Here is a 12,355-nt window from a genome sequence, read left to right as displayed (position 1 = left end):
AGGCGCCAGCCGCGCCGGGGCGTCCTCACCGCTGCCCCTCGCTCCGCGCGTCCTTCGCTTCTCGCGCCCCCGGGTCTGCCAGTTCTCACCGCAATCTCCAGCCCCTCGGCCGACAAGGGGGTCCCCTTGTTCTCGCGAGAAGTGCTCTGCTGCTGGGGGTGCCAAAGTCCGAGCAGACCCTGGGGTCCCCAGAATGGAGAGGTACGAGAGGAGATTCCTGCTGCTCCTGCTGGCGCTGGTCCTTTGCCCCGGGAACCCCTGCCTGGGCGCCGACTCGGACAATCCCTCCTGGATCCCACCAGGTAAGCGCTCCCGGCGTCGGTCCCAACCTGGGAGCCTCTGCTGGTGGTTCATTTTCTCACCACCTCACGCCCGGCCTTGGGCAGGTGAGCACTCGGGGGCCTTCGCCTCCCGTGCTGCTGAGGTTGTCTCCCGGGAGTGCGCTTGGGGTGTGCAGGTCCCCGGAAACGTGTTGGAGCAACCATCCTACTAGATCGCTCTCCTTTTCTCCCTTATAATACACCGGAGTTGCCTCTTGAAGTTGCCAGGTCCTAATACCAGCACATTTCCTGCAGATCTCCTTTCCTGGGGTTCTCTCGATAGTCCCTGTTGGACGAGGCACCACTCCCCCTCTGGCTGAAACACGGGACTCAGTGTACTTTCTGATTGATGGTGACACATTCCTTCCAGCGCCCCAGCAAGCAGCCCCGTTACACCTACCTCGTGCCAAAACCCGGCACTCAAAACCTTGGTTGTTTTCAGGAAGGCGACCTGGCTACGCACTACCCCCAGGTGGCAGCTTTCCTCCGGTGGGACTCCGAGGGGAAGTTGTGAACACAGCTTCTCTCCTTATTCACTTTTTTCTAAACTTGGTCCCATTTCTTCTTGGCACAAGCCAGAACTGCCGCAAAGAGTCTAGTAAAGTTCATGTAAAACATTACTTTTTGTTGTTGTTTTACACTTCCCAGAATACCATGTCTGTCAAAACATACTTTTGTGCCACTTGCTGCACTTTGAGAAATCCGTGGAGGTTCTTGGGCTAATTGTGCTCAACTCCCTGAAACCTGATCTTTCATTGAAATGCCCTTCAGTTCTACTTTAAATGACCAGCATTTAGGCACTTTTCTGTTTGAACATTATTAAATCTCAAAACAGGGATTTCTATTTCAGCATTATCTTTAGAGAGTGCTGTTTGGTGGAGAGAGCAGCCACTCCAATTACGATTGGTTCTGTCTCTAAGAAGACAATAAAGGCCTGAACTGCCTATCCTTGTCCATTCCTGCCAAACAGTGCCTGCCTTGTTAACTCGAGAAACCTGTCCTGAGATGGATTTTTTTTTTTTCAGTTTTACACCACTTTTCATTTTGTCAGGTGTATGTGATGGCTTGAAAATAGATTTCTAAGGCCTGTTTGGTTGCTCTAAATTTAATGGAATACTTTCATAATTTAAGATTTTTCTCTTGTGTAAAACTATAAAATTAAAAGACAAATGCCTTAAAGTTGGAAATGGAGACATTAAAATAAAAGCAAAAAAAAAAAACCACCTAAAAAATTTTATCTTTGCTAAAACACTCGGGAAGGTTATTAAAAAAAGAAAATAAAGTTTTACTTTTAGGGAATCCTGTTGTTACTTTTGTTGTAGTTGTTATTGATTGCCTTCTAGTCAAGCACGGCTCAGCGATCCTATGAACAAAAGGCCTGAAGCCCCTCTACAACTATCGACATTTATCAAAGTTCATAAAGTTTCCGGAGGCATGTTATTTAGGAAGTGGATGCCACTTCTGCTTCCAAGTTGTTACTGTTTTAGGAACCAATTCAACGTTTGCATATTTCATTGTCAGATTATATTTCACTAATGTCACTTGATTACCAACACGCTTTGCTCTTTATAGAAACCACCCAACTTTGTCATTGCCTGACACTTTATAGTCAAATCACCTGCCTTTTGCATTCTGGCTTTTACTTCATGGAACTGTACAGTAAAGTTTTAATGGATTACAACATAAGAGAAAAAGAATTTCAGTTACGAATGCGTTTTCAGAAAATATCACATAGAAGCCATTTTTGAAATAATTTTTCTTAGTGGAGTTGGGAAATGCATGTCCCTCTAAAATGCAGGAAAAGATTATTTTGTAACAGCTGGAGCCAACAGTACTTAGTTTAATTATGAGAATTTTAGAGGTCAGTGTTCTGTCAGGTTATGTGACAAGCAATACCTATGTATTCCGTTCCCTCACTAAAATATTAAAATGAAATATAACTAAAGAGGAAATTTAGTTATCACTGTAAATATCAAGCTCTTCTCAGTACTCTTTTAAGTTGTTTTAACTTAACAGCAGTTCTAAGTGAAAAATATCTATAATATGTAAATCCCCTGTGCATTGTTAAATCCAGGCTAGTTGCATGGAAATGGATTAGACCGTGGTTTCTTGGTCTCATTGATACTTTTGGCCAGGCAATTTTTTGTCTGGTAGGGTTGAGGGATGGCTATTAGCAGTATCTTTGGCCTCTACTCCCAAAATTTAAGTAATAACCTCCCCATCCTCAGATATTACACTCCTAAAAAAAACAAATCTCCAGAAATTTCTAAACATCCCCAAGAAACAAAAATCTGCATATATAGGATATTATGTCATTACAGTGTTTATTGGAATGAGAGTAGCCATTTTTTTAAGCAAACACTTAAAGCAAATTTTCATTTTCTAATATAGTAGCGAATGCATTCTTTGAATCACAAAGATAATTTTTTGGAATATAGTCTTGCCTAGATTTGGTGGTATGGCCAGAACTGAGAACACTGCTTTTTGAGAGTTATGCTATATTTTATGTCATTCCATTTCGGTTGCCACGTTATTCTTGGCTTAGACAGAATCTAAGAATTTTAGCAGGCTTTCAGCTAATTACAATCATTTTCTCCTAGAATAATTTCTAGGAATTGTATCTGAATTTTATGTTCTCATAGAGGCTTTCTCTGTCTCAGTCCTCTTGATGGCTAAATCAGTTTCATATGTAAATTTCTTTCTCCTGTCAAGCATTTGCAAACAGGTCTCCAGACCTGCATAAACAAATGAGTATTTTCTGAGGTACCTTGACCTAAATTGGATAGAAACCAAGTTTTGGGCAAAAATGAAAGAAATCATTTCAGCTGTTTTTGTCAAGACTGGTATTTTTCAAGCATGTTAATTTGCGAACTCTTTAATTTTCTCTGGCATATTCAAGGAGAAAAGGAAAGGGCTGTCCCTATCTATTGATGCAAACCTGCAATTTATGGGGTGGAGAAGGACAAGAATGGTTCCAGAGAAATGTCTGGAATAAAGAAAGGACAGAGAGAGATTGCCCTGTGTATAGCCAGAGAGACTATAAAAGATGATGAGAGAAAACAAAATGAAAACTTAGTTACATCAGATAATAACAAAAGATGATTTTCTTCATTCTTTTTTTAACAAATATTGCACTGACTAAAATATTTAAGGGAAAGTCTCTTTATTAAAAATATTCCAAGGATATAACCAAACCCCAAACTACCTGCTATCCTGTCAATTCCAATCCATTGTGATCCTCCATTGGGTTTCCAACACTGTCCATTTTATCGGGAGAAGACTGCTCTATTTTTCTCTTGGAGAGAAGCTAGCGACTACTCTATTTTTCTCTTGGAGAGAAGCTAGCGAGTTCAAATTGTTGATCTTGTGGTTAGCAGCCTAGCATTGATGAGTTTCATTTTTAAGAAACAAGGTGAAGGCGTCTGGATGGCAAAAAGTGAAATTGATGGTTGGTTCAGGAGTAGAACCAATTTCTGGATGGCAAAAAAATGAAATTGATGGTTGGTTCATGAGTGGAACCAATTTTTTACCCAGTTGCTGTTGTTAGGTGCCATGGAGTTGACAACAACTCAGAGTGACCTGGTGAAGAGCAGATCAGAATTTTGTCCTGTCCTGCACCTTGGATAACCTTTTAGAGTGTCCGTATCGATCCATTTCCTTGAAGATCCTCTGCTCTTTCACTGACCCTCCACCTTCACCAGCATATTGACTTTTTTCCATGGAGTAGTTTCTGCTGCAGCAAGTGCTTCAGGTCCTCCTCAGTTTCAGCAAGCAGGGTTGTATCATCTGCATAATGCAGATTGTTGATAGATCTCCCAGCAATCTTGACCCCACATTCCTCCTCATAGAGCCCAGCCTCCTGGATAATCTGTTCTGCATACAGGTTGAAAAGGTATGGAGATAGAATACATCTCTGGTATACGCCCTTCGCAATTTTGAACCATGCAGTGTTTCCTTGCTCTGTTCTGATGACTGCCTCTTGGTCCAACTATAGATTTCTCCTTAGCACAATCAGGTGTTCTGGGATTCCCATTCTTCAGGACTGCAACCTCCAATATGGATTGAGGCTCAATGTCAACAAGACAAAGATTCTCCCCACTGGGCCAATTGGCAACATCAGGATGGATGGTGAAGAGATTAAAATTGTTCACAGCTTTAGTTTGCTTGGCTCCAAAGTCAATACTCTTGGCACCAGTAGCCAGAAAATTAAAAGACATATTGCCATGGGAAATCTGCTGTTAGGGGCCTCTCCAAAGTACTGAAGAGCAATGGTGTCTCTCTGGAGACTAAGGTGCATTTGATACAGGCCATGGTCTTTGCTATCACTTGTTATGCATCAGAGAGCTGGAGAGTGACTAAGGAGGATAGAAGGAGAATTGATACCTTTGAGCTGTGGTGCTGGAGAAGAGTATTGAGGGTACCATGGACTGCTAGGAAAACAAACAGATTCATCCTGGAAAGGGTTAAACTGGGCAGCTCCCTGGAGGCAAGGATTCTGAGGCTTCATCTAACATACTTTGGACATGTTGTAAGGAGGGACCGGTCCTTGGAGAAGGACATCATCCTTGGGAGGGTGGAGAGACAGCGCAGGAGGTGAAGGCCCTCTATGAGGTGGATTGATTCAGTGACTGGGGTAATTGGGATGGGTGTGTCGGAGGCAGTGCGATTGGACAGAACAGAGTTTAGGGCTGTTGTACATAGGGTCACTATGAGTCACAACTCAATGGCACATAACAACAAGAAGTTCCTCCTGACCACATGCCCAAAGTCTCTAGAATGAAGTTTACTATCCTGCACTCCAAGGGACACCTACCTGGTTGCACTCATTCCAAGACAGATGTGTTGGTTATTTTCCTTTTGGCAGTCCATGGTAGAGTCAACATTGTTTGCAAAACAAGAATTTAAAGCTCTACTTTCTTTGTGTGTCCAACTTTCAGATGCATAGGAAACAACTGAAAAAGAACCATACCTTGGATCAAGCTCAGTATAGTCATTAAATTGATATCCATGGTTTTATTCACTTTAGATAGGCCATTGGCAGTTGATTATTCCAATATAAATCGTCTTTTGATTTCCTTTCTACTGGTACGATGAGTGTTGATTGCGGATTAAAGTAAAATGAAAACCTTGATGAATCTTCAAATGTTTTTTCCATCTCTCATATCTGTTGGTCCACTGGTGAGGATTTCTGTTTTCATTTTGCTTAATGTAACCCATATTGAAGAAGCAGGAGTGGCATCCACTTCCTAAACAACATGCATCTGGAAAATCTATGAACTTTGATAAAGGACAATAGTTATGGAATGGCTTCAGACCTTTTGTTCATAGAGTTATTATGAGTTGTGCTTGACTCAACAGCAATCAGCAGCAACAACAGTCTTTGATTTCCTGCTGTAAGTGCTTCAAGTCATCGTCTTCATTTTCTGTAAGAAAATTTGTATGTTCTGCATACCAACACATTGTTAGTGCATCTTCTTCAATTCCTGATACTGCCTTCTCCATGTAGTCCAGTTTCTCAAATGATTTACTGAGCATACAGATTGAATACATGTGGAGAGCATCTGTAACCCTAATGTTCACCTTTCTTGATTTGAACCATGCAGTGTTACCTTCTTCTGTTTGGACAGCTGCTTTTAGTCACAATCCATCTGACATTAGCAATGATCTCTTGTTCATGGCTACTTCTGAATTCAGCTTACATTTCTGGAAATTTTTTATATTCTCCCTTTGTTCCTTTTATGATCTTAGTGACTTACAGATCTGGGTTTAGCTTTGGGTTTGTTTTTTCTTGGTAGCTTTTAAAAAAAATTATTTATTTTAAAATGTTATACTGATTTGTTTATAAAGTTTGAATACATTGTTTTTCATGAAAGATCCTTCCCATTTTCTTCACCCCACCCACCCACTGAATTGTACAACCCTATGACTAACACCCTACCTCTCCATCCTTACCCTTTTCTGTCCACCCCCACCCCCTTGATTCCTCATACTCACTCTACAGTAGTGTTTTTATACAGTATTTGTCCTTTTGGACTGAGTTAGTTCACTCAGCATAATGCTTTCCAGTCCCTCTCAAGTTAGGTAGTACTTTATAGAATCATTGCTCCTGTGTGCTGCATAGTATTCCATTATATGGATGTACCACAAGTTCTCAGTCCATTCATTTGTAGTTGGACATCTGGATGGTTTCCATATTCTTGCGATGGTGAATGACACATTAGTGCACAAGTTTCTGTTTGTGCCTCAGTTCTCATTTTCTTGGGGTTTAGTTTTTTGCATTGCAATTCATGCACAGCCACCACACCATGTTGTTGTGATGTCGAACAAATTTTAGCAGCGCTTCTGGATTAAGGTATACTAGGAAGAATAGCCTGACAGGAAGCAAAAGTTGGCCAGTAAATATCCTGTGAACCACACCAGTAAGCTTCACCACCACTCGTGGGTTGGCATGGGACTGGGCGATGTTGTGTTTCATAACACATGGTTCCCCGTGATGGCTCAGTAGCAGCTAATGAATGAAATTGAGAATCCACACTCTTCCATCTCTTCACTATGGTGAATAACACAGCAGGAAACGTGGATTTGCATACATCCGTTTTGTTGAGACTCTGGTTTCTTTATTCCCAGCAGTGGGATAGTGCACTGCCCATTGCTGATGGAGGGTCTCCCACACCACCTGCCTTCTCTGGAGAGTCTCCTGCACTGCCCATTTCTTCTAGTTTTCATATTTGAGTGTAGCTTCTCCTAAAATTCCATTATTAATCTTTTTATTTCAATTGATACTGTTGTAACATTGCCTCTTTCATCTCTTATTATTTGTCTTTTCCTTTGTTGGCTTTGCTAGTGGTTTGTTGATTTTATTGACCTTTTCAAAGAACCAGTTCCTGCTGATCATTTGAATTGTTTTTCTGTTTTCTATTCCACTTATTTCTGCCCTAATTCCTATAATTTCCATTCTTTTGGAAATTGTTGGGTTTTCTTGCAGTTGGTTTACTATTTGTTGGAGATGTTGGGTTACAGAATTGATTTTTACTATTTCTTCCCTTTTACTGGATTTACTAATTGCTATGAATTGAACTCTTAAGTACTACTTTTGCTGTGTCTGAAAGTTTTTGGTAAGTTGTGTTTTCATTCTCATTTGTTTCAATAGACATTTTAATTTTATTATTTCTTCTATTACCCACTCACCTTCAAGCAGAATGTTTTTCAGCTTCCAGGTGTGTGCTTTTTTTCTCCTTCAGGCTCTTGTTGATTTTCTAATTTTGCAGCATTGTGGTCTGAGAAAATGCTATGTATTATTTCTGTGTTTTTTAATTTACTGAGGTTTGCTTTGTGACCTAAAATAGGATCTGTTCTGGAAAATGTTCCCTATGCACTGGAGAAGAATGTATACTGAGCTTTTTGGGGTGCTTTAGTCTGTATATGTCTGTGAGATCAAGTTGGTTCATTGTGAAATTTAATTTTTCAGTATGTTGAGTTTCTTTTAAGCTTACTTGTTTTATTCCTTTTTTAAAAAGTGTACAAACAATAATTTAGTCATTGAAAGGAACTTTTTTAAAAATTTTAAACCTATTTTTAAAAATTGTGGTTATTTACAAAAGTTTACAGAAAAGTTGGATTTTCATTCATTGATTGTTGCACATTTTCCCTCCTTCCTACCCTCTTCCCCAATTTACTTTCCTTCTTCTTTTTTCTTAATTCATCTGTTGTTGTACTGCTGCATTTAAAACATTCACATCCAGGGTAATTACTGAGAGGTAATGTTTTACTGCTGTCATTTTGTGGAGTTGTTTTTTTGTGCTGTTGCTGGTTACTTTGATCAATCCTCCTTTCTGTGGAGCCTCTCTGAGAAAGCCTTACTTCAGTATTTCCTGCAACACTGGTCTTATTTTTACAAACTCCCTAGTTTCTGCTTTTCTGAGAATGTCTATCTTGCTGTCATATTTAATAGTTAAGTTTTGCTTTGTCCCGTATTCTCGGTTGACAGTTGTGTTGAGTGCTTATATGTCATTCCACTGTTTTCTTGTTCACAGGGTTTCTGCTGAGAAATCAACACTCTTATTTTCTCTCCTTTATAAGTTAGTCTTCATTTTTTCCTAGCTGCTTTCAGAATTCTCTCTTTGTCTTTGATTCTGGTGAGTTTAACTATGATATCCCTTGGTGTTTTTCTTTTGGGGTCTATTCTCTATGTGGTTTACTCAGCTTCTTGGATGTTTGTATCTTCTCTCATTCTTCATGATATCTACAAAGTTTTCTTCTAGTAACTCCACAGCATTCTCATTGTCTTTTTTTCCCTCTCCTGCTGTTTTGCCTGTTCTGGAATTCCAATTATGTACACGTTCTTCCTCTTTATTGTTTTTAGGATTTCTTTATTTTCCTTCCTTTTCTATTTTGCCTTTTGCTCTAGTAAATAGGTACTGAGAGCTCTCTCTTCTGTTTTACTTGTTCTGTGCTACATTTTCAATTCTGCTCATCTGTCCCTGTATGTTGACTTCTGAGACAATCCTAATATTCATAATTGCTGTTTCTTGTTTATATATCTAGGGTTTCTGATGCTTCCTGTTTTGTCTGCATTGTCTTGAATTGGTTTTTGTAAGTTCCTCTTGGCTTTTGCTTGTTGAATCCTGCAGTTCTTCATATTTTTCTTTCAGCCATTGAGAATACTTGACATTGTTCTTGGAATTCTGTGGCAGAAAGTTCTATCACTTTCTGGCTTCAGAAATTCCATTGATTCTGTGTTTTTATAATTTTTTTAAGGTGAAGTCTTGCTTTGGTTTTGTGTAGGATGTGATGTAATCAGCTTCTTATGTGCCATTGCTGTGATAGAGTTTTTCTTACCTTAGGTCCCTAGTAGGTCTTGGATCTGAAGACCTTGTTTGGGGAGCTCACTGCTCCAGAGGAGGGAAGGGCAGGCAGCTCACTTTGCCTGAAGATCTCTCTAGTCTCTGCCTCATGGCAAGACTAGCCTCAGATGGACAGCTCAGCACTGCAGTAGGAAAGAGGAGGGCAAGTCATCCTGCCTGTATCCATTCTCTCTTTCTTGGAGTAAATTTCTCTGGGACTGAGGAGCTCACTGTGAATCCAGACTTGCTTTGTCTCTAGTATTTCCTCTGTCATCCCCCAGCTAGCTGAGATGCTTGCAGCAGATGGGAGTCAATGAGAAAGAAACTAGAGGAGAACTTGCTTGCTTCTGTTCCTATCCTGTGGCCCTTCAGCAGAGTTCCCTGTGACTGCTGAGTCCACTGTGAGGGGAATGAGCTCTCCCTCTCTTCTGGGACTGTTGGGAAGGCCACCCTGGCTCTGGAAGGAGCAACTGAAAGGGAACTGGAGGAGAACTCACCCTGCTTCTCCTCTACCTCTATGGTCCCTGCAGTCCTCTGTGGCTAAAGAGCCCCCTGGGAAGGGAGCTCCTTTGTCTCTGTCCTGGCTGGGAACTTTCTCTGGTCCCTCAGCAAAGCTCTTTGTGGCTGTGGAGGCCTCCAGTGAGGGAACTCACTTTGCTTCTGTCTTAGTGCTGGCTGGACGTTTACTCTGTTGGTGAGCTCACCTGGAGGAGAGTCCACTTGCTTCTGCACCTTCCTCACTGGTCCTGCAGCAAAGTTCTCCCTTTTCTGTTTTTGAATTTTTTTTTCCTGACTTGAAGATAATTTTCATTTTGGTTTGTTTAGTTTCCTGACCACGTGTGAATTATGTAAAGTGGCATAGAATCAGTATGACCATGAGCTGATCCTTTGACCAAAACTCCAACCACATTTACTGTTCTTCTTTTCTCCAGTTAGCGAACCTAGGACTACCATAGTCAAGCAGCTTAACTATGAAACAGCATGTGAGGCCTTTGTTCTGAATTGCTGCAGGCCAACCCTTTTTTCACTGGTTAAATGACCTTGTTCTGTCTACCCTGGTTTGAGGTGTCATATTAATTGCAACTTACAGAGACTCTGTATGTTAAGAGTCCACGTGTCCTGTGGGATCTCCTCGGCTGTGATATTTATGGATGGAACTCTGGTGGCCTAATGGTAAGGAGCTGTACTGCCAGTGCAAAGACACACAGTTTAATTCTGCCATTTGCTCTGTAGGAGAAAAACAGACAGTCTCCTCCCATGCAATTTACAGCATCTGGAAACTCTCTGGAGGGTCAGCTATGAGACGATTCCAACTGGACAGCACATAACACTACAGTAACAATCTTTATGGAAGCAGATTATCCGCTTTTTTCTTCCAGAGAGTTCCTGGTTGTTTTGAACCATCAGGTTTTCAGTTAGCAGCCAAATGTTCAACCACTGCACTATCTGGGCTCCTTCTATCTACCTTGTTGTTGTTGATTGCCTTCCAGTCGAGCATGACTCTTAGTGACCTTATGAACAAAAGGCCTGAAGCCCTTCCACAACCATCGAGATTTATCGAACATAGAGTTTCCAGACATGTTGTTTAGGAAGTGGATGTCGCTCTTCTTTCCTACTTGATATAAAAGCACACCTTCAGGAATGCCAGTCATTATGCCCATCATTAAAACCCACTTGCCTGGGTATTATAAGTGTTTTTTTACTAGATGGTGAAGTGAAGATTTGAAATGTCTCCCTGGCTTTCATAAGCTTATCTATCACATAGGTAAACAGCTGTAGAGCAGGCTCTACACCTTCCTCCCAACCATTCTCTGGATTTTCTTTGCCCTCTTCTTTGCTCCTTTGGACTTTTTTATTAGAAAGAAACGGAGACTAGGCAGCTATGATCTAATCTAGAGAAACAAAAGTGATGGCTGGTACAAAGGCAAATACATACTTTGTAGCATTAGGTAAACAGGGGAGAAAGCTGTGGATACATCAAGACCAGCAGACCCAAACCAGCCACCTGTTTTCATATGATCCAGTAGCTAAGAGTGTTTTAGCATTTTAAAGGGTTGAGGGGGAAAAAAAGAATATGACATGAAAACTATATAAAATGTAAATTTAAGGGTTCATTAAAAAAAAGCAAAACAAACAAAACAAATACTTTATTGGTTCACAGTCCAACTCGTTCATTTATGTGGCTAGTTGGAAGCCTCATTGTGACAGGGAAGTTGCAGGAGAGACCAGATGGCTGGCAAAGTCCGATATAGTTACTCTCTGGCCTTTCAAAAAAAAAAAGTGTGTTAGCTCTTGCCTTAGGAGATGGCATTCCCTCTAAAGCTCTGGCTCACGCAGATGTGCTGCGCTACTGGTAAGAACCCGATTGTGGACAGTAGCAATTGGCTGTGGGCATTTCAGAGAGCTGTTTTTCATTTTTTACTTTGCCAGTGATTTCTGTGGTATTTTGGAGGATTCAGACATCGAACTTCTCTGTTACATGTTTTAAACACAACATGTGATGCCAGCTAGACGTGTGTTTTCGTGTAAGGAGTGTCTTTGTGATCAAACATCAGTGAAACATTCTGAAGACTGTTGAAAGGAGATACGTAGCTCTTCAAAGCCTGCATTCATTCTGGTAATTTGGTTCTCTAAATATGTGGCTGAGTTCCCGGGAAGAAATGATTGGCACATTTATTAATGAGTATTTTCAGTCTCCTTTAATCACTGCCATAAATTAGTCTAAATTGGCAGATTTGAAAGTGAAAAGGATTCTGTTGCTATTGTTGTTGTTTACATTTGCTGGTTTGTATTTGCTGTGGAGAGCTTTCTTTACTAAACTGAATTTAAAGAACCAATTTTCCCCTGTTGCCACTGTAGTCATGTAGGGATGATTAAAGAACAAGCACATCTTTTTGGAAGAACTACAGTCAGAATTCACCTTAGAGACAAGCGCTTTGTCAGGAGGATCCTGACCTTGGACAAATGTATGCTCAGAAAAGTACAGGTCAGTGAAGGTGAAGAAGACCCTCAATTTGATAAATTTACACAGTTACTGCAACCATGGGTTTAAGTTCGGCTGGATTGTGAGGATGGCCAGGGTTAGGCAAGCTTTTGATTGTGTTCACAGGGTCTCTATGAGTGGGAATTGATGCCACAGCACCTAAATTCAATAAAGGTTGGTTATGAAATTCAAAGAACTGTGAACAGTGT

General features: G+C 40.8%; 1 protein-coding gene across 1 annotated transcript in view; it reads left to right on the top strand.

Moving 5' to 3' along the window:
• The first annotated feature begins 226 nt into the window (after window positions 1-226).
• PLOD2 (procollagen-lysine, 2-oxoglutarate 5-dioxygenase 2) overlaps window positions 227-12,355 on the top strand; it is a 142,785-nt gene continuing 130,656 nt past the window's right edge. The window contains exon 1 of the mRNA XM_006895120.1: window positions 227-302. The gene's annotated coding sequence lies outside the window, so the exon portion shown is untranslated. The remainder of the gene's footprint in view (window positions 303-12,355) is intronic.

This window comes from Elephantulus edwardii, unplaced genomic scaffold, assembly GCF_000299155.1.
Source record: "Elephantulus edwardii isolate Elephantulus edwardi_28Jun2011 unplaced genomic scaffold, EleEdw1.0 scaffold00158, whole genome shotgun sequence".
Taxonomy (NCBI): Eukaryota; Metazoa; Chordata; class Mammalia; order Macroscelidea; family Macroscelididae; genus Elephantulus; species Elephantulus edwardii.
The sequence above is the reverse complement of the archived record's forward strand: the minus strand, read 5'-3'. Positions and strand labels throughout refer to the sequence as shown.